This window comes from Drosophila mauritiana, chromosome X (genome assembly GCF_004382145.1).
Source record: "Drosophila mauritiana strain mau12 chromosome X, ASM438214v1, whole genome shotgun sequence".
In the NCBI taxonomy this organism is placed as follows: domain Eukaryota; kingdom Metazoa; phylum Arthropoda; class Insecta; order Diptera; family Drosophilidae; genus Drosophila; species Drosophila mauritiana.
The window spans coordinates 9,879,900-9,903,289 of record NC_046672.1 but is presented as its reverse complement, the minus strand read 5'-3'; the positions used below and the strand labels follow the sequence as shown (position 1 = coordinate 9,903,289).

The 23,390-nt window shown below is 37.5% G+C and overlaps 1 protein-coding gene across 1 annotated transcript in view; it reads right to left on the bottom strand.

Annotated features, from left to right (window-relative positions):
- LOC117148592 overlaps positions 1–23,390 on the bottom strand; it is a 47,578-nt gene that overhangs the window by 19,829 nt on the left and 4,359 nt on the right. The window contains exon 3 of the mRNA XM_033316070.1: positions 14,532–14,569. The gene's annotated coding sequence lies outside the window, so the exon portion shown is untranslated. The remainder of the gene's footprint in view (positions 1–14,531; positions 14,570–23,390) is intronic.

Below are 23,390 nucleotides of genomic sequence, written 5' to 3'. Positions count from 1 at the left end.
ATGACCAAAATTCGAGAAAAACCAAATAGGCATTTTAATCACAACCGGGTTAAAAATTATCATAAATATGAAAGAATAACTGTTTTGACGAGCTAATTACCATCACTTTTTGAAGAATTTAGGAAAATTAATTTTTGGGTCAATTTTCGCGTTTTTGGAAAGGGGTAACATCATCAAAATTTGGAAAAAATTGTCAAAAATTAGAATTCGCCTTTTTGAACACAGTTTGATTGGAAATTTAATTACGAGCTCGCTGAGGTATGACATTCCATATACAGACAATTATTTTAAAAGTTGTGGCAAAAAAACGGATTATTTAATGACCGAAATTTGGAAAATCTGCTTTTGCCAAAAACTTGATATTTACAAACGGAATCTTCGTCATAACTTCGTTGAAAATTGTCATATAGATGAAAGAATAACTGTTTTGAACAGCTAATTACCAATGCTAACGATCCCTATCACTTTTTGAAGAATTTAGGAAAATTAATTTTTGGGTCAATTTTCGCTTTTTTTGGAAAGGGGTAACATCATCAAAATTTGGAAAAAATTGTCAAAAATTAGAATTCGCATTTTTGAACACAGTTTGATTGGAAATTTAATTACGAGCTCGCCGAGGTATGACATTCCATATACAGACAATTATTTTAAAAGTTGTGGCAAAAAAACGGATTATTTAATGACCGAAACTTGGAAAATCTGCTTTTGCCAAAAACTTGATATCTACAAACGGAATTTTCGACATAACTTCGCTGAAAATTGTCATATAGACGAAAGAATAACTGTTTTGACGAGCTAATTACCAGTGCTAACGATTAATTTTTTCACTAAAAAGAAAGAGGATGGTTTTTTTGCAAAAAGTCAATATCTCCATTTTTCGATTGGGATTTATTTACGAGCTAAGGGTTCCTTAGCAATCCACATTTAAGCTTCTATTTTCAAAGTTATGATATAATAATAAGTCACACGTAACGTTTATATTAATATAAACACAATTAAACTTGATTGGGTGCAAATGTTTTTTTACACACAACTTAACAACAAGCTGCATAAGTGCTGAAAATTGAAACTAAAAGTGCATCTCCAATAACAACAGCTACAATTTTGACACTTCAACAACAAAAGCAACAAAAGAAAAAACAATCAAATTGCAACGTCAGTGGCATTATTTTCCACATATTGAACATCCATAAAACTGTCAATTCCACATATAAAAAAGTGCGCAGTGCCCTTTCTCTTGACCCACGCAATGCACCCGTTCCATTGAAGACATTTCCATAGAGTTAGAAAAGAAAGTTTAAAAACAAAAATGGCGAAAATATAAGAGTGAGGAGCAACCGCAGGAGCCAAAGGAGAAGAACGAACCACGGCAACTGTCAATTAAACGCATCCTCCCCCCATTGACGTCATAATCAAAATGTCATAAAAACAAATAAGAGAACAAAAACCTGTCAGCCGAAGAAGAAAATGTCTGAAGGAAAATAAAGGTAGAATGATTCGCCCACGCTTATTTTCCAGCACTTTTTCATCTCTGCTGTCTTTTTTTTATCGCTACCCTTGCTGCGTTCGTTGCAACGAGAATTTTGCCACATAGCTGACTGCATCGAAATGACAATGGAGTGTGAGGTTGGGAAAAGCGGAAGGCACAGAAATGCCACGAAAATGCTTTAATAAGAAAGGTGAATTTCAAAGGACGCCTTATAAGGCATAAATGTTGAACATATAGCAGTTGATCAGATATGCAAGCAAGTCAAACAAAACTCGATGCTTCACCATCGGGGTTTCCCCTCTATATGTATTTAAATCTCCTTTTGAGCCCCTCAACTCATCGGGTTCTAACCCGTCGCCCTCTAAATTGTTTCCATTTGTATTTGCTTACTTCCATTTCCCGCCTCCAACTCGGTGTGTACATGTCATAAAGTTCATTTTTTTTTTTTTTTTTTTTTTGCCTTTCCACACTGACACTGAATTGTTTGCCGGGTTCTCGGCCCTTGGTTAACATGGTCGAGTGCATCTTTTGCTTGCCAATTTCCCCAGCTCCCTATTGCCCACTGCTCGCCGTTGATTCCATATCATTTTTAATTTTGCAGCCAACCCATATACCCCACCCCGCATACCACGGACAGCCTCTCCGACCAACGAGCATGTTGTACGTGGTGCTTGTCAAACAAATGCTACAACAGCAGCAGCAACATCAACCATGACAAACAGCAAAATAAAAACAAAGAGCAAAACACCGAACACAAAACAAAACAGAGACTAAATTGAAATTGCAGCTGAAAGCTGGGATAATAAAACATAAGACAAAAGGTCGACGTTTAAAATACGCTACAAATCGGAGGTTTGTGCAAGTTCCTGGATAAACTCCTCTCCTATTTTTAAAATATCCATCAGTTTTTTTCAGTTCAACATATTACTTATCCTGTTTAATAACCAACTGTTCTATCATAAGTTTTCAAAGTTATGGGTAATGGTAAAAAGACGCAACAGTTTTCAATTTACTCTTAGTCAGAAGAAAATAAACAAAAACTAGTGTTAAACTTTGGCGAAAAGCAGAAGAACTTAAGTGAAGACTAAGTCAAACAGTCAAAGATTTAAGATAAAGATATATGTAATTACTCTATAGATCTTAATCAACTGTAAAGTTAATTAATTAAATTGGAAGCTACTTTTTTGCCATTCAAATGTACTGATGCTTTAGCCAATAATAGCATTCGTACCACTGTGCACTTTGGACCACATTCAAGCGAGGTGAAGAAGATTTGCGCCGGAGAAAGTGGGAAAGGGGAGCAGAAGAGCGTGTCATGGAGGAGTTGTAACAAAAAAAAAAAAATATAAAAAATAAAAAACAGACAACAACAATGGAGAAAAAACGCTGTCCAGTCTCGTCGTTTGCCGTTGATTGTGTGGCGCAAATGTTAATGAGACAAAAAGATGTCAAGGATAAAAAGGGCAAAAGGTTGGGATGGAGCGAAAATTAAGAGGAGTATCTATAGGATGACTCAGAGGAGACAGGAAGACAGACGTCGAAAAAGGGCCATTGAAAGCTGACTTTTTCACGGGCTCTCACAGCCCATTTGCGACGATCTCTTCTGGCCAAGTAAGCCAACTTGCCCTTCAGGAAATTCCATCTCATTATCTTCACACTTAGCATCTGGGCCACTAGTGCGTCTGCCAATAATTGCATTAGCCAGCTGATATGGCTTATAAGTGGAAAACAACCAGTGCGAAAGGCATATCCACTTAGTATAATTATTCCTTTGCCACACTGGAAAGTTTTAAAAGTGTTCAGAAGTCTAAGCGGAAGTTTTTAACACTTTATACTTTATTAAAGAGCTCGATTAGTTTAGACTGCACTTTTTGTAATGGGCTACTGTTAGATTAATGTTGGCATAAGGATGATAGCCATTGGATAATCACTTAGGTGAATCGCTTCCAGTTTACTTCTTGTACGACTTTGTCACTTTGCACGTAATTCGATAAACTTTCCGCTTAATGCAGTTGCTGAAGAAATTGAAAAAGAGAGAGGGACCTTGTCTACCGCTCGTCTTCTTCTTCTTTATCTTTATGTTTAGGCCCTGACCCTGGCAATTGGCATACTTTGAACCCCCCTCTACTTTACCCCAACTCTTTTATTTTTCCTGCAGAACCAACGAAACTTTCCTTGCAAATTCTTTGACCAGTTTGAGCTGCTGCTTCGGCTGCCGCTATTTCTTTATTGTTTTTGTTCTTTTCTTTTGCTGCCTTATGTGGCGCAGAGACGTGACAGGAAATGGCCAACAAAACAAAAGGTGGCAAGAGGGGTAAAAGGGGGTAGAGGGGATAAAAGCCAAGACTGAGTCAGTCAAGTGCAGTGCAATGAATAACTTGCCGCAGCAAATTAGCCTCGTAAATTAGCAGTGCGCACAAGAATAGGCAACAAATCATTGGCGGAGAAAAAACTTTGTAAACACATAGGTAAATGGAAAACTTGGACAAATTGGGAAATTAATTATAAACTATTTAATGCATACATAATGTACATTCTGCTGAGATTCTGAGGTGAGTTTGTTTGTATAATTTGAATTCCTAAGCTTCTTACTAGTATATTTTCCACCTGGTTAATTTCGTGTCTGCCTCTTTGAATTTAAATTTTCCGCTCATCATATTGCTATTAAGCCGCTTTCCATTCTCTTCGTAATCTGGTGAATAAATCTGCCAACATTATGCACTCATCATAATGCGTCTGCTGGTCTTTAATTTGTATTCATTGTTATTATAGTCCCCGAGTACACAGAAACTGAATGAATGAGCGATGAATGTTTAATGAGGGCGATGCGCAAAAATCGCATTGCAATCGAGCAATTCACGCATATGATTTTCATCTAAATTATTTGCAAAAATAAATAGAATGGCTTGAAATTTTAATCTACATGTTTGGGTGGTGGCCCTACATAATAGATGGCTGGTAATTTAAGCAACTACTTATTTTGTTGTAATTGCCGGTCGAATAAACCCATTTGTGTGTATCTTAATCTCTGACTGCTGCGTGTATCTGTATCTCTGCAGGTGTAAAATTTGAACAATTAAATCTGGGAACCAAACCGGTTTCATCACCATGAGGCATCCTTTGAAAACAATTGAGCAGTTTTGAGGAGAGCAGGTAACCGCTTCAAATAACCCATACAAATTATGAGATACATTTCGGGTGACTACGTATCCATTGGATACAAGACAATAGCCGAGCAACAGCTGTTGTTCCGGATCTTCGCTATTCTCTGCTATATATTTTCATTCTTTTGTTACTGAAAATTGATTAGATTCTTCCCGCGCAGCTGCTGCTTCTACGGTTTTTGCTCGCTCTATATTATTTGATGTTTTTCTTTCCGTTTGATTTTCATAGCGTGAGAAGCGATTCCGTATTTGTTCAGGTTTTAAACATTTTTTTTTCGCAGGTGTATTGCAACAATTAAATGTCAGTGCAGCAAAAGTACAAGTATCTTACAGATACGACACAGCTTCTTGGCTGGGTAAACTCCGAATATAAACAACAAAAAAAAAAGAAGTAGAGAAGAAAAGCAAAAGGGGTGTATAAAAAAAAATATTATCGCATCACGCGCATCTACAAAATGATTTCACACAGCAACAGCAACATTAACTTGCTCTTTCATTATCGGCACATCGTTATAGGCAAGAGTTTCTTCTTCGCCGGCGTTGTCGTCACATTTGTCGACCGACGACGACGTTTATTTATTTTGCCCTTTAACTATTTGGGCAGACACATCCACAACAACAACGAAAGCAACAACAACAACAAGATGAACAAGAACAAAAACAACAACGACCACCGACGGCGGTCTTCTCTTTTTTTCCTCGACTTTTTGTGCCCGTCTTGCAGATGCACCTTGATTAAATTCCAGGAATTGAAAAAATCTTTTAGTCGCAGACATGGACGGACCGCTTGTTGATATTTACCCAATGATCAAAAGGGGGTAAAAGGGGGGTGCACTGAAAATCCCCGCCCCCTTCTGCCAGCCCCCTGCAGACTGGCTCCATTAATGATGCAGCAAATGGTCTTCTTTCTGCCTGCCTTCTTCTCTATCTCGTTTCTCGAGCCTAACCAGCTACTTCAACTCTCAAAATGTTGCACAGCGTACAGGGAGTTTTCCCTTATTGTTTTGTCAAAAAAAAAATAATAATAATATAAAAAAATAAATAAGCCTAAAAAGCAGCTACTACGAAGTAATAACCTATGCAGGCTTGTTATACTATTCGTAAAGCATGGAATGCAAAATACCCTATACAAAAATAAAAGATGACTTGCTTGCTTAACTACAAATATTTAAAAGTTTGCTTTAAACTCCGGAAGTTATAATCGCTGTTTGATTAGTCATCAATATCATAGCCTTGAGTAATTCTTATATCACACAAAATACATTACAATCTACATATATAACACATCATTTTTATAAAATGTAAGCTGCAGATAAAGCGTGAATAGATTTATGTAACACAATGCTCACGTTTTCTTTAAAGATTCAAACAGAACCACTTCATAGGCCAACAGTTTCGACCTTTTCACCGTACCCCAGAAATAGCTTTACCTACAAAGCGAAGACTTGACTTGGCTTCTTCGCTCGTTTCTGCTCAGTCTTCCACATTGCGGTTGGATTTTCGATTTTCTAGCTGGCATTTCTACACAATTGAGGGGGAGGAAACCCAAAGAAGAGGAGCAGCTGGAGGAGTTGTTGCCCCGGCTCAAGTGTTTCCATCTCGAGAGTGGCTGTGGCGAGCTTTAAAGATTCCCTTTGTTGTTTGGCATTTGACTGCAATGCTTGTCAAACTGTGCACCCATAGACAATGTCCAAAGAGGCAAAGTACCAAAGAACCCAAGCCGAAGACGATGCCAGAAGTTGCTGCTGCTGCTGCTGCTGCTGTTGCTGTGCTTGCCTTAATGATTTTACATTTTTTACATAAACAAGCCGGTCCCCAACCAGCACCAGCTGTCTTTTTCCTTTATTTTTTCTTACAATTTTTTCTTTCAGCTTTTTTTTTTCAGTTTTGCTGGCGGCGGCAAATGCAACTCACGGAAAGCATTCAAAAGCAATTAAGCGCTTTCTTCACAGCCCAGAGAGCGCGACAGAGACGGCCTTAGATGGTGGGAAAGAGAAGGGCACACACATGAGTTGAAAATGTAATATCATCAATCAAAAAAAAAGAAGGAACACAAAAATACAGAGACAGCAGAAAAATTAAGCAGGGAGAGTGAGTGCCAAAGAAAAGCCATGCCCAAGCTTAAAACTGGAAATTCTCTTTTACACCGAAAGAGTTAATGATCTGGGAAATATGTCCGATGAAAGCTGATTTGGAAGGTCAGTAGATGCACTATAGTGTCAGTAAATATGTATAACATAGTTTATAATCTGTACTTCTATGATCATGTTACTTCTAATTCTTTGTTTACTTTCTTTATCTTTTCTTTATCTTATATCTTGCCGATGTTACCTTTTTTTCTTGCCGTGTAGAGATGCAGCACGAAGCCAGCTCACGAAACGGCGGCAACAGCAACAACAAATTTAGCTTGATTATGCCAACCACCGACAACAACAACAAGAAGAAACAGCAAACAACCACAACGAATTTTTTTTATCATCGCATATATTGAAAAATGCTTCAAACTAAAAGCCAAGCGCTGTAATCATATTTAACTTTGCCTCGGTTATGTGCCTCATCTTCTGCAGCCGCAGCCTCATCTCTCCTTCACCTGATTTTGGTTGATGCTGCTGCTGCTGCTGTTGCTGCTGTTGCTGCTGTTGCCAAACCTCAGAGGCAACCGCAACAGGTAATTGATGCCGCTTGCGCGTTGCAAGAACTTTAATCAATTTTTCAGATATTTTTCTTTCGTTTCGTTGCCTTTTTTCGAGTTGCTCGTCTACCTTTCTACGTGATGATGTTGTATGTATGCATGTGTGTGTGTGTGTGTTGCAAGTGGCCATAACAACCGAAAACGGCAACCGAAATGGCCAACACAAACTGCCCCCCGTGGAAAGGGGTAAAATGGAGGGGGGAAGGGGGAGGAGTGAGAGGTGGAAGCAAGGGGGGAAGATCGCAGTGAACCCAAATGACTGGGAATTTGGCCAGGTAAGCCAGGTAGGTAAGTGCAGCCCAGAGCGGCCAGTGGCCAAGTGGCAAGTGGCTATCACGGCATGGCTATATAGCCGCCGATACACACGCATTTACAGTATGTATGTATTGGTATACAGCTCTGGGTGAAGGCAGCAACAAATTTCAGCAAATTACTATGAGGTAACCAAAGAAGCAAGGTTTCCCAGATCAGATATCCCAACACGAACGTATAAATCTTCTGAAGAAGGGTTCTAAGTACAGGTAAGACGTAATAAGACTTTAATACGTGGACTTAAATGAGGCTTTATTCTAGCAACAGTGTTTTGAGACATATTATCTTGAAATGATAAGATTATAAGAGTTCATATAGTCAGCTAAGCTTAATTTAAATAGTGTTACCATTTAAATTTAAACTTTAAGTTCTTGGAATTTGGAAAGCAATACGAATCTACACGGCGCTTTTATCGCTTTCCTATGCCAATAAAGTGTCTATTGCATATGCATTGGTTACTCTTTTTGATTGCCACCGAATGTCGACTTTACATACATATATACTATATATCCGATTCCAACGATGGGTGGTGGGTGGGTTGGTGATTCGCGGAATTGTGAAGTACTTGGAGTACTCATATAAACCCAGCGACAAGTTGCAGTCATTTACTTAACTTTCACAATTTCGATTTACACATCTACATGAATCCTCTTTATTCTCCCCGCACAATCATAAAGATATAGGTATATATATATGTATGCTTAGAGAGAGAGGGAGCCTATCCCCTTTGCCCTACGCCTCTGCGGTCGGCTGTCTACTCAATCACAGCGTAAAGCACTTCTGAGTCATAAAAACCAAGCCAGACTGCGATTGTGTAGTTGGCAATTTTATGCAGCGCCACTTGGAGCACTCCGGATCTCCGGATTCGAGATGCCAGCAGGGCAGGGTGGAGTGGTGCTGCAAAGTTAGGGGTTTCGGGGTTTACCATGGAGTGAAGCGATAAAAATGACACATGGAGCTCCACTCCATTCTGCTCCAAAGGCAAATGGCAAATGGCAAATAGCCGCGAGAGAAAGAGAGAGAGGGAAAGATAGCCCTGTGGCAAGTGACACTTCGTGGGGGCAGAGACATGGCCAAAAGGAGCCAAGCCGATCGAGTTTGTCTCGCGAAGTAAGAGTTATATCTTTAATTCACTGCGGACATCACCTCCACGAATGACAAAGACTTCAATTACTTTATATAGAATAACAAGCAAATCTTGTTATTTCTATTCATATAAGTTATTAGAAACTGCAAAATGTATACGTTTTCAAGGTTTTCAAATTGTATTTATTTTAAACACCAGAAGTAATTTCCTTTTTTTTTGTTTTTGAAGAATGTCAAACATGTTTTCCAAAGCAATTACAGCATGCAATTAAAAACCGCCTGCGCTGAAACAAAAAACCGTTTCGTTTTGGCCTGCAGACAATCGGGATTGCATAACCGGGAAACATATTTCTGGTCTCGTTTTGACTTCTTTTTTTTATATGTATACGTATATACGTACATTTGTGTGTATTTATATATCTTTTGTTTTATACAGTGTCCGAAAAACGAGAGCGACAAGTTGACACAATCGTGGACAACCTTTTTCGTACACAAGCCAATCAACTGTGGCACAGCAGAAAGCTCAAAAAAAGAGGAAATAATTATGGAAAAACAATTTTTAATTTGCAATTGCACTCGCAGCAGCAGCAACAACAACAGAAGCACAGTAACAACCGAAAAACTTAACAAGCCAACCTTGGCGTTTATGCCCTTTAATGGGGATTTTTATACGTATTTTTATACCGCTTTTTGTGCGCCTCACCTTGAGATAACTTTACGTCGAGTTGGAGTTGGAATTGGAATTGGAGTTGTAGTTGGAGGTGGAGGTGGAGGTGGAGCCAATGGGCGAAACTCTGAGCTCACAATGCAGCCCTTTGATCGTGAACAGGCGCAACCTTGGAATGAAATCGGTGGGATCTCTCTCTATAAGGTAAGTGAGTAATATGAAATAAAAAACCACTGGCCGAATGGAAAAACCTCAATTGAATGGCTGTAGTCCAAAGCCCTTTAAACAAACAACTTCATTAATCAATAAAAAGGCACAGCAGGCAAAAGTGAATTAAAAGCGAACAAACAAGCACATTAAACTTGAAAATCTGATCTAGGGTGGCAACAGCGAACCCGTCCCCCATAATTAAGTAAGAAACAACAGCTGCCCCAAAGTGTAAAAACCTGTAAATATTTAAAAACATAAATTCCCCAAAAACAAAAAAAAAAAAAAGAAAAGCGAATCCCATTAAAATAAAAACATTTGAGGGGTGGCAAGCGGATTTTCACCATCTTATGAATTTCATTGCTTGAACTTGGGGACACACCAAAAAGAAAAACTAAGAAAAAACACCAGCAAATACAACAAACATAAGTAAATAAAGCTGAAAACGCCGTGGAAGCTGACTCCTGGCGTCAGGCCATAAAAAAAGGTAAAACAAACAAAACAGGCTAACAAACAACATCAGCAACAACGCCGGCGTATTCATGATGCACTCATAAAAAACGGGGGTAAGCGGGCAGAGTTCTCAGAAGGTAAAAAATTAAAAAAAAAAAGAGGGGTAGACTTTATCGAAAGTCAATTGGGCGTAAACCCCGATAATGAATCGGTTGCGAATGAAGGCTGATGAATAGGCTACGCATGGGCTATACTTAAAATTAATCTCTTGCCTTTTTCGTATTTATTTTAGTTTACTTTGGTTATTTGAGATGAAGTGTAAACAATATTTATCAATCATTGAAACAATATCTCATATCTATTTGACCTTTTGCCTAAATATATTAATATTATTAGCAAACAAATAAGCACTTAACAAGTCACGCAGTAATAATTCACTCACTTTTAGTTAAAGTCAAATTTTCACTTAAATTGTAAAAGCCCAGTGAAAAGCAACATTTGTGACACTTACACACACGAAAACTCCCAGGGACTTTAATTAATTAATTGTCAGGCTGCTTCTTTAATTGAATGCCCATTCAAGTCCGAGCATCAAAAACTATAATTAATATTATTGTGGTCTGTCGTCGGCGAAAGGTTAACTTGAAAAGCATTTAATTGCCGTGGGTGAATGTGAATGGCAATTGAGGCGCCAAACAGAAGCCAAATGAAAATCTCTCTTGGCAATTTGTCGTCTGCCTTGAATTTGGGTCGCACGGAAATGAAAGCCAAGTTAGCAGACAGAAAGACAAAAAGACCAAACGACAGACAGGCACTCAAAGCAGACGTATCGTTGTAGCATTTAAATGTCAAATCAGGCAAAAAGAAAAAAAAACTAAAAAAGAAAAGCCCAATGAAAACTGGGAAAATGGCGAATGGGTGGGCGGGCAGGAAAACGCCGAATGACAGGAGCAAATAAATCAAAATTAAGTGGCGACAAAATTAAAGGAAACTGTTTGCCAAGATGGCCAAAAAAAAAGAAAAAAAATTAAGGAAATGGGCAGGAAATGACTAAAGCTTAAGTCAATTTAGAAATTTCAGGTGCTTTTTATTACGACTTCTGAAATTTAGTAACATGTTGCATTCATTGGAAATAATTTTTAAATAATTTAATTACCTCTAAGAACTGGCTGGCATCAAATTAACCGAATCGCTTTTATGGAATTCTGATTTCCAGCAGAAACTTGACCACTTTCATAACAATTCTGTTAGATTGTTGGCCTATGCATATGCATATGTAATTCGTGTGCATGTGCAACACTTATATAATGCACTTGGTTTCTTTATATCCAATTAAATTCGTTGTCCAAGCAATTAAATGCATGCAAAGTTAATTGAGAGAAGCAGCAGCAGCTGACTTCAAATGATTGCTGTTGTTTAGTTTTTTGTTTCTTTTTTTTTTCTTGCACTTTTGTTTATTTTTTGCTCTGACACGTTTCTTGTGTGCAAACAGTTGCATGCATACAGATATATGTAGATATATATAGATATATGCACGTATACATAAATACCTGCATATAAAACTAGAAGATGGCTTTTTGGCATTTAATTACTCCCAACCACATTGGCGTTTCAGTTGTTCAGTTTCGCTGGCCATAAAATACTCGAGACACACATGAATGGTTTTCACTGTACGTGGAGGTAATTTCCAACTTTGTTGTTTGTTTCCCAAGGAAAAACTCTTGAGAAAATGCCCCAAGTTCGTAGGCTTTGCCTTTGAGGCAAAGGATATGCAAAGCACCGTTAAACGTATTTTAATTACAACAATGTGGGAAAGCCATTAAAACAAAGCAACGAAGCAAAGAATAAGGCAAAAAAAAAAGAACAACGCTGGCAAATGAGATTTAAAATAATCAGAAAAGTAAACGCAAGCTAAGCCAAAACGCAAACAAAGCCGGGCATAAAGTTGAAAATGAAAAATTATACCTATGTATATAAACCGAACAACAATGAATACAAGTAAACAAATAACAATTAAGGAAAATAACTGAAATGCGAAACAAGTGAAGCCAGCCATGTTGTTCTCATGATAATTGAAACTTCATTAACGATTAACAAGAAGCGAAGTTAATCTTTAAATGGGTAAATATGAAAAGGCTTAAATGTTTTAAATTTGAGTGAAGTAAGGCTAACGGGAATACTTAATATTTTATTTATGAATCTGCACTTGCCTTACATCACATGCATATTCTTCATATCTTCTACTCTTCCCAATAGTTAGTGGGCTCTAACTTGGCCAATTCACTTTGTCTCAGCCATTAACCGAATGCTAGTTGCCTGCTTTTTTCTATTTCACCTTCTCCCCATTAAAAAATCAACTTGGACACAAAGACTAAGGTCTTCTTTTATTTCTCATTAGTTGGCTCAAAGTTTCCTCTGCGTTTTTCCACTGTTTTCTGGCTTGGCTTTTTCACACGCTTCGTTGGCGAGCTTATAAAAAAAAACATCATAAAATTGAAAGAAATAAAGAAAAGCAACCTAAAAATGCAAATAGAAGAGGTTAACACACACACACACACACACACACACCAAACAAAAGCCACAAAAAACAAAACCAGAAAATAATCATAAAAAGTTGACAACTTGTTGACCCCTTTTGTTTGTTGCTTTGTTTGTGTTTGTTGCATATTGGGGATCACGTTCGTTTTGGATCATAAAATACAATTTTTAAAACGCACCACTTCGTTATCAATGTAAATTTTCATCGCTTTTTTTTTGTTATTACTTTCCGCTCTCTAATTTGGTTGCAACATCTTAAAACAAGATAGGTGTGAATTAAAATGGAATATTTTACGAAAGGGAAATCAATATTTTATGTTTCCATTTATCCGGCTAATTTGTTGATTATTTTTCGGCTTTAACAGCGTGTTTCAAGATAAGTTTGAAATCGGCTTATTCCATATATTTTTGTATCATTTTTGTAAAGTATCTGTGGAAGTTTAAATCTTCGATTCCCGTTGCTGAAATTGTTGGTCGTTTTGCCGTCGCAGTTGTTGCTGTAATTTTCGCATAAATTTCCAATAATTTATGCAATGGCTTGCATTGTTGTCGATGCCAGAGCTCGAGCTTAAGTTTTGAGTTTGTGACTCCATGAGCCGAGGAAACACACACACAACCACCGTTTCGGACTCTTCGGTTGCCATTTTCCACCGCTTGTTTATCGGATTTTTTATTGTCATTTGTGTTTTTATTGAACAGTTTGTGACATTTTACGATTTTCAAAGTGAAAGGTACATATTTGGTAAATTGCTATGGCCAAAAGAAATTCGACTCTCCGGATACTCGTCGTCTGTTTGCCTCGGTTTAGTTTTGCTTTAAGTTTGGCCCAAGTGTGGCATGTGTTTTTTTTTTTTTTTTTTTTGTTTGGTCCCAGTCAACCAATTCTTAACTGGTTTACCCCCCGCAACCCCTTGCTTTTTCCAGGGATGAGTTCGAGCCGCTGGCGGCTTGTTGAAAATGGAAAAATGGGGAAAATTGCACTTTATATATGGACCATAAAAGTTAATAAGTAACCGCAGTTGGAGTAGCAAGTGCCAGTCACGAAATTGTTTCTTTTTTCCCCGACTTCAACTTGGAATCGTAATGAATCGATGGCGAGTTGTGTACTCATTCGATATTCACGCGTGAGGCACGCGATTTTTGCAAGGAAATTTTAAAGAATTTCCAATGATCATTCAAAGTGGCTTCGAAATGGCTAACTTAACTTAAAAAAAAGAAAGATGAAAAAACTATGAACTTTCATGGCAACATTTTCGGCTAAAGATGAAAGTTAGGTTCTCGATTTGCTCCACGCTCGCCGTGCCAAAACATTAAAGTCAATTAAAGTGAGACCCCCGCCCCAAAGTTCGAGGCTAATTTTGGTCACGTGTGACACACACGAAAAAAAAAAATAAAAAAAAAAAAATCACTGAAAGAATTCTTTTTTTCTCTACAGAGAAAAGAAAAAAGTCTCCCCCTATAGCAAGCGCGAAAATCAACACAATTAAATGGAAAAAGGAGAAAAGATCGAAAAAATGCAAGGGCGAATAAAAGAAAAAGAAAATAAATACAAAAAGGGGAGCCGGCAAAGAAGTTGCATCGAAAGGTAAACAAACTGAAGTAGAAATGATTTGGCGGCAGGCCAGAAATTAACACAAAAAATATCCCAAGAAAACGACGCAGAGCGACAAAATGCATTGCAATGGTATATTAAAGGGAATATGGCGACTATATCTTCAACTCGATTTGCATATCACAAAAAGGCGAGGGGAGCGCGGCGAAAATGCAAAATGAATATAAATATTTGTGCTTCACAAACGAATCGAAAATTGATTTTGGCAAAAAAGGGGAATTCATTAAAAGCTTGATGGAATGCAAACTTTACAGAAGTACTTTAAAATAAGAAGATTATATAAAGAAAAGAGTTTCAGAGTTTCAACTTACGCAATTCAGTTCGAAAGTGAAGATGTTTCCTTGTTGCACTGCAAAGAAAAGAAAAAACATAAAATTATTTAAAATAATAATAATAATTAATAAATTGCTGACCTATACCACCTCTTCATCTTTAAATCCTCAAGTTTTGTTCTCTTCAAAGAATTTGCATATAAAAAGGTTGAGCAACAAATGAACCAACAAAATGAATGGAGTAAATCATAATGAAAGAAGCCAAACTCAAAGCGAAACGAAACCAGAAGAAGGAAAACAGCAAACAAATAAATCTAAAAGAATGCAGGGGCGTGGAACGAGGGGGGTGGAGTTTACCAGGGGGGTTAACCGTAGTGAGGTAAACATGATGTTGCAAGTGTTCAATAAGACAGCAGCATGGTAGGGGGGAAGGGGGGCATGGATTCGGGGATGTGGCAGATTCTAGAGTGGATAGGTTGGATTATGGCTGCAAAAACTAACAAACCATAAAAATCCGCACATAAATTACAACGCATTGGAAGGCGAGGGGGGGGGGGGGAATGAATATTGAGCAAAAGAAGTAAATGATGCCAACATATTATATAAACATATATTTATAATTATAACTAAGATTTGTGGTACAAATTCACTATTTGTGGTAATCTTTTTGTGTTCCTATTTTCCTGTATCAATTAATCGAATGAAGTGCTGCATTTTTCCCGGTGTATCGATAGTCGAAGAAGCAGCAGCTGCGCCGACGATGGGCAACATACGCAAATGCAAGCAGCAGAAATTTATGAGCAGCCATTCGCAGGCATCGCCGAGGATCCGCCAACAAAACTGCCACAAGTGGCCAAAAAGATAGAAGCCAGGAGGGTAAGTATATATATGTATATGTATATGTACATATATAGGTATATGCACGACTGTAAGACCCCGGCCAAGTGCAATGACAAAGGCAAATAAATTACAGCATCATTTGCAGGCAGCAGCAGCAGTCGACAAAGTAGCGAAGGAAGCGCTAGGAAAAAGGACCAAGCAGCAGGAGAAGCTTAACTACCATAAATTGGCCAACGACAATAAAAAAAAAAGCGGCGGAAAGAAGGAACTAGCAGAGAGAGAAAAAAACACTCAGACCTCAATCAATGGAGAAATAATTACAAGCGTTACTTTCTTCGGAGCGTCTCTCCCCGCTCCCCCCTTTTCACCCTCATGGCCAACTCCTTGACCCTTCTCTTTTTCCCCAAAAAACATTAATCAATGGTAATTGCATACGCCCCGAAAAAGAAGGAAAACCCTGAAAATTGGAAAGGTATCAAAGGAAAGCTGCTAGATATTATGGATTTTCGATTATATGTACATCAGCTAGCGAGGATAGTTGGGTTGTCTTTAAGAATACACTTTCTTAAGAATAGCATTTTTTGAGTGCATTGCGTTCTTCTTGCGCCGATAATTTGTTGATTTCTTCTTCGAAATCAGCAGTTACAAATTGTGATTCATTTGGGAGATTCGAGCCTCAGTTTTATTCGGCTTTCAACTCCTTTGCTCTTGCAACAATACAAACAGATATTATATTATTTTTTTTCGCTTCTTTCTTCCTTGTAATTGAGCTCCCCCGTTGTTGGAATGATTGTTGGAACCGGGTTCGCGCTCTTGTCTCGGGGACTTTATGATGTTTTATTCATCTTCTTCTTTCCCAACTACCTCAAAAGTGTAAGGTGCGGGTGCTAAATGTAAAGCTATTTATGTTTTGTGACGTTAATTTTGCAAAAAATTGTAAACAAGTAGAAATGCAAGTGTATTCGATTTTGCATTATTACTAGGTTAATGAGTATAACTGATGTCGCGCACTGTACTGAGTACACTCCCAAAAGTCATCTTGTCGGCAAAAGTCTTTGGCTTGGAAAAAAGCATTTTCAAGTGTTTTTTGCGCATTTGCCGCTTGACTGATGCTTTGTTGTTCTTGTTGTAGAAATTGTTGTTGAAAATTTTGTTGTAATTTTATTGTTGCTGCTTTTGAATGTTGTCGTACATGTTGCTGATATCGTTGTTTTTGTTTCGGCTTGTTTAGTTATGTTTTCTCCACATTTTTGTGTATGTTTATTTTTCTTTCGTGTAATATTACGTATACGTATAGTACAACTATTGTTGTTTTTTAATTGGCCCATACTTATGTGGCTTTTCGTGTTATTTTTGTAGTTTTTATTGCCGTTTTTGTTGGTTTTTTGCTTTTTGTCCTGCTCAAATTGCAGGCACATTCGTCTGGCGATTATTAACTTGCAGATTGCACATTTTACAGTCAATTTGGTGCGCAAATCGAGTTTGTGTTTTTGCTCCCCTTTCGGTTTACCCCCTCCTCATTCGCCCCTTCTGCATTCATTCACTTCATTCTTCCATTGCCAACTTCTTGCTCTGTTTCCCCCCAGTACTTTATGTGCAATTTCTTTCGTTACATTAAAGTAGTGGAATGAAAATATGTTTCGCCTCAGGATAAACACTTCACTAGATGCATTCATTTTTCATATACATTTTATATGAAGAAATGAAGTTTTTCACTAAATCATTACATTTGGCTATAATATACCTATTAGCGAGTAAGTAAGGCATGTTTCGCACAAGCCAGGCTCCACTGTAAAGTCCAAAACACCCGCCGACACAAACAAGCCAACAAATCTCCCATAATAATAATTGATAAACACTCGACAGGTTCATGAACCCCGCACATGCACATGCACACGCACACAAATACAAATACAAATACAACCGAAACCGAGCCAGCAAAAAAGTAAATAAAAAAGTAAAAGAAGTAGCCATTGGGGAGATAGAGCAAGAAACTCCATCGTTTAGTCATTTTTGCTGAACATATAATTATTTTTAGCTTCAGTTTTCTGCCTTCATTTGTGAGTCACGTAGCGGGGGGAATCCCCTCGCATGTCACGGTGCCAAATGGTTTTTTAATTGTTTATTAAAAAACACAAAAGAAATGGCATAGCCGAACGCCTTGACTATTAGATACCCTTAAAAATTTTAAGGGACATACGCAAAAACACGGAAAATTGGGAAAACGACTTTTGGCAAAAAAATCGATATTAAAGATGGGTTTTTGTCATAACTTCGCTGAAAATTGTTGTATAGATGAAAGAATAACTGTTTTGAGGAGCTAATTAGCAGTGCTAACGATCCCTATGACTTTTTGAAGAATTTAGGAAAATTAATATTTGGGTCAATTTTTGCATTTTTTGTATTTTTTCAAAATTTGAAAAAAATGGTCAAAAAATAGAATTCGCATTTTTGAACACAGTTTGATTGGAAATTTAATTACGAGCTCAACGAGGTATAACATTCTATATTCAGGCTATTATTCTTAAAGTTGTGGCTAAAAAATTGATTATTTGATAGACCGATATTTGGAAACACGGCTTTTGCCAAAAACTTGATATCTACAAACGGAATTTTCGTAATAACTTCGCTGAAAATTGTCATATATATGAAAGAATAACTGTTTTGAGCAGCTAATTACCAGTGCTAACGATCCCTATCACTTTTTGAAGAATTTAGGAAAATTAATTTTTGGGTCAATTTTCGCATTTTTGGAAGGGTAACATCAGCAAAATTTGCAAAAAATGGGGAAAAAATAGAATTTGCATTTTTGAACACAGTTTGATTGGAAATTTAATTACGAGCTCAGCGAGGTATGACATTCAAGATTTGCAATATTATTTTTTAAGTTGTGTTCAAAAAACGGATTATTTAATGACGGAAATGAGGCAATTCGTAGAATTCGATATTTACGAATGGAAATTTGAAGAATATTTCCAATGTTTCGATAAAAAAACTTATTATTATAGAAAAGAACAAACAATGGAGCCAAAATGTTATCGTTTAAATAATTTTTTCAGATTATAAGTGTAGGAACTTTACGCACTTGACAATAAAGACATATACCCTTTTAAAATAGATAAAACATAAATAAAAAGACTGGCTAATTATGGAAAGTTGATGATTTTAACGCATTTGGCGAGCAAATTGATTTCCATAGTTTATTTTTGCTCAGCTGGGGAGTTCGTGTTGTTTTTTGTAGGTTTGATGGAGAGTGGTCGCTTTTACAGATGCATAAAAACATCGACGCAGATGTTGCACTACACAAAGAAAAATATATAATGGCTATGAATAAGTTATAAAAATGTATTGATTTAATAATTAATTAAGCAAACCTGATATGCACTGATCTCCCACAGATTGTGTTTTTTTCTTCTCCTTTTTTATTGTGATGCATGGGAATTTTTTGTTTAGCCCCTTTGGCAGCCCCTCTACCCGCAGTAACTGGTCATGGGCCAAAGCAAATCGGTTTTGAAATGCAATAAAGCGTGATTTTCCAAACTGAAGCGTAACGAGCAACGAACGAGCAGCAACAAAGGCACCATATGTACATATATACAGATATATATGTATATACATGGATCCAGTTAGGCATATACATAGGTATATGTATAAATATACAAACATATATGTAGGTGCACATTGCAAAATAAACACCTGAAGCGAGACAGATAGAGCAACAAAAACGAAGCCAACACAATTCGTAGGGCCAAAACGTAATCTCTTTTGCAGCCCCGAGGGTCGAACATGGGTTAAAACGAAAGTGAACCCAGCCCCCCATATCGTCATCTCAACTAAACCGAACCGAAACGAACTAACCCACAAAATCAAGGTGATTTCGCTTGGCCGAAAGCAGCAGACTGAAATGGGCGGAAAAAAAACAGAGAAAATGCAGATGGAAAACGTTTTAAAATTCAAGTGGAAATTGTGTGGAAGCCAAATAAAATGGCCATAAAAGCCAGTCCACAAACAATTATTATTAACCACTTATGAAATGCACCATCAAACAGATAATCGCCCGTTATATTGATAAGATTAATGATGAGCAAAGAGACACAATCAATGGAAATAATTAATTAATCAATCTGTTGAAAAGGATTTTATTCGTCATCGATAAATATGTTTCGATTGTGACATGGATTTACTTTTTTCAGTGCGCCACTTTACAATTTATACAAACAATAAACAATTGTGACAGTAAGTATTTAAAGTAATAATAAGGTAAAGTAGAATTTACAAATCTATTAAACGGGAGAAAAACAAGAAGTATAACTAATTTATTTAGTTTATTACTTTAATGTTGCTCTGTATTGAGCAATCTAATAATCGATCATTACTAATGTTTCGATAGCAAAGCGATTATTTCGATATCTATTCAACTCTGGCTTGTTTTTAGTTCTTTAACACAATAAACGGTGAATAGCATTCGAAGTTAGATGGGAAAAACAAAGAAACAGAACAACTTTTGCCTATTTTTGCGAAACTTTTTCGTTGGCCGAGCGAAACTTTTCCGCAATACGAATTCGATATTTCCATTTGAGGTCCAGCGATTTGCCAGCTTACGAATTTCGAATTCTCTTGGATGACAGCAAGTATATTCGGATACAAATGCGGGGATACATTTGCAAGAGTTTTGCCACCAGCTTATCAAGTGAAAAAAGGGGGCGTGACTGGCCAGGAGGGCGGCACAAAGGGAATGCTTATCGGGCTTATCATGCGTAAATGATAAATGGAATTGAAGCGAACACTTTTCGGTGCACTGTCTTTTTTCTCGGTTTGCGGGTTTGGTCTCGGTTTGTGGGTCTTGTTTCACTCGCATTTTTATTTCTTTTCAGATTTTTCCATCCGCTTATCGCGTCGTTGGCATTGTCAAATCTCCAAAAAACCAGACGACAAACAATTGCAACATTGAAAAATGTTAAATTAAATAAACAACTAGGTGGAGGTGGTTTGGATGCCTGGTTGGGCAATTTCCAAATGGAAGAATTGTGTCGCCATGGGTCACCAACTTGGGCAGTAAATCTTCGCCAGCTTGTGCTTTTACTTGGCTATTTTTCGACATGATGCAGTATTGTTTTAAATAGTCGAGGGCATTTTTGCTTAAAGAGTCTTATCTTCGGAGTAATTGCATTTATACACAATGTTTAATTGATTGATTTGTATTTAATAAGCCATTGTATCTCATTTGATTTCCCTGTCATGGGCATATAATTTTTGTGTATAAGCCCCCTCATTTTGACTTTTATCGATGGCAAGTCCGTTTGGTCGATAGTCAACATGTCCGTTTGACATTTAATTTAATACTTTGCTGCACGGCTCGGCTCATCCGACTAAGTGGTGACCTCCTGGAAATGTGTCGTGTTTGTCACCCTTTCCTGAATTTCACCTTTTTTTCCCCCAGCTGTCTCTGTCAGCTGTCTTGGCTTTGCGCTCTTGAAACCAATCCCCCATTGCGCTCGATTCTCATAATTTGCATTGACCTACACTTGTCGGCAGATTGACATTTGCCATTAGCTGTTGGACATCTCGGAAGGGTGAGGCTCGCTTGGATCCAGTAGGGGATTCCCCCGATCCCCCATATCCCTTTCTCAGCCTTTGGCACGAGACAAAGCAGCACTGGAGTCGAGTAGTCCATGTGAATAATACTCATGTGCATATGTCACATTTGCACACAGAAAAATTGTATGTCACAGATTAAGTAATTAAATAGAAACTGAAAGTTTTAGTTACTAGAACTAGAATATTCCCCGATTTCTTGCTGTGCATGGACCACTTTTCCCTCACCCGCAGACATATCCTCATTTCATTTTGTCCCCTGCGGTATCTGTATCTCATGCAATTGCACATTTTGCCTCATTTTTTGCGATGTTTGTTGTGGCTGTGTTGTCATGTTATATAGCACAGAGTTTACTGGCTCAACTGTTTCAACTTCAATTACAGTTGGTTGTCGGAGTTTGGAGACCCAGTTTGGCGGAAAAGGGGCTCTTGTCTGTCTTAAACTTCGTTGCGGTTATGTTTCGTTTCATTTTAACAAACATTCTGTTTGTTTGCTTGCGCTCAAAAGGAAAATGCTTAAAAAACTAAGAATTTCGTGCATAAGGCAACTCTTTCGTGGAATCCTTTCTGAGTGACAGCCATCCTGTTCTATACTGGATCCACCGATTATTTCACTTCGTTTCCATGGAAAATAGTTTCAATTTTTATTAAAATCCCAAAGTATTCGCGATATTCAAGGAATTTCATATTTTCACGGACTATGGCATTTTATAGGTGCAAGAAAGCTTATTTTCAAGAATTTAAACGCAAGAGTAATTAAAATTTAATTGGCACACTGATTTTCTGGCATTTTAAAACGTAAATAAACAATGCCAAATGTGTGTGTATGTATGTACCACATGTATAAGTTACCAATTAAATAAATTCATAGAGTTAATTGCTATTTCGGCATTCATTTAAATGCATTTCATTTGTGATAAGCCATAATTGCCTTACAGCATTCATCACGTTTCACTATTTACACGAAATTCCAAATAAATTAGCATAGAATGAAAGAAAGGGAAGGCGAACAAAAAATTTGCAATTAATTAAAAACCAAAACTCGCAAGCTCATATCATATACCCGAAATTAGCATGACAAAATGTTGGAAAGCGTGTACCTTAAATGCAAGATATGATTTCCGATAATTGAGTGAATAAAACTAATTTAATTTATATTGCCCGTCTTCTCAAGACTTCATTCATAACTATCAGCTGAACTTCACCTCCTTTTTTGAGGCCCACTCCTTTTTGGAACAGGTAACTCTCTGGGAAAACCTGCAGTATTTTGTTGCGTTGGCCGTGCAAAACATGTTAATTTGTGGGCATGCACAACAAAATGCAACCGATGATTGCCTGAGCATTCATTTGGTGTGCGTGTGTGTGTGTGGGCTCAATCTCAATTGATTGGGTTAATTGGTAGGGTTAAGGGGGCAGCGGACAAGGCCATCTGAAGTGCCGCCAACTGAGCGATTTTAAACCGATTCCCTGGGGACTTCCTGCTTTCTAAGCCAATGCAAACATTATGTAACATATAGCGGTATTATTTGCCATATATCATTCATACATGCATCACTTTATCCGCTATTGTTGCTGACTTTGTTGTTGACTTTCCGCCACAATTCATTTTCCCCTCCGGTTTGATTGAATCATGTCGCTGGGATTTTAATGCAATTTTCCCAGTCCAAGAGCCATTTAATTGGAATTCCAATTTGATAGCTGCAAAAAAAATAAAAATACAAAAAAAAACCATCCACAACCACAACAACAAGCGGGAGCGGCGATAAAATTGCTTTTCATCTCATTATTGCACAAGTGGTCAAAGTAATTCATAACACACACTCGATATTGAAAAAAAGGCGGGAAAAGCTACTGGTTTGTGTTTATCCGTCAGCTTTTCACACGCCAGCGAAATAATAATTTATTATTTCGATTAATCGAAATCTAACCACAGCGCGGATTTAGGGTAAGGGTGTATATTTTAGCAATATATGTTAGCAACTATTTGCATAAATCAAGAAACCTTTGTTGTGGTAAATAATAATTGCTAAATAAATATTAAAGTGTTAAGTAGATTGGCAGAAAACAGTGTAAGGCATGTCCTTCAATTTACTCCATAGACTTATTCCGCAAATTCCTTACCCTGCAAATGAAACATATCTAAAGTGGGAAATTGCTTTTAAAACATTCCATTCAGGAATCCTTTCCTTTAAGCCCGTTCCATTCTTTTTATTCGACAAATCTCATCCAGCATCTTTCACCATTTTTCCGCAGACCAAAGTCTAGCCCAGCAAAATGTGCGGAAAGCAGAGTCAATTTGCTGACTTACATAAAAAGTGCATATGCAACCATCCTGGGCGTGCCAACTTTCCCGATTTTCCCCCGAAACTGCCAGGAAGTGCAATTTCCATATGGGGCGCTAGCTGGAAATGCACAACACTTTGCTTGAAATAACCTCGCTCAGCCTTTGCAATAAAAAAAAAC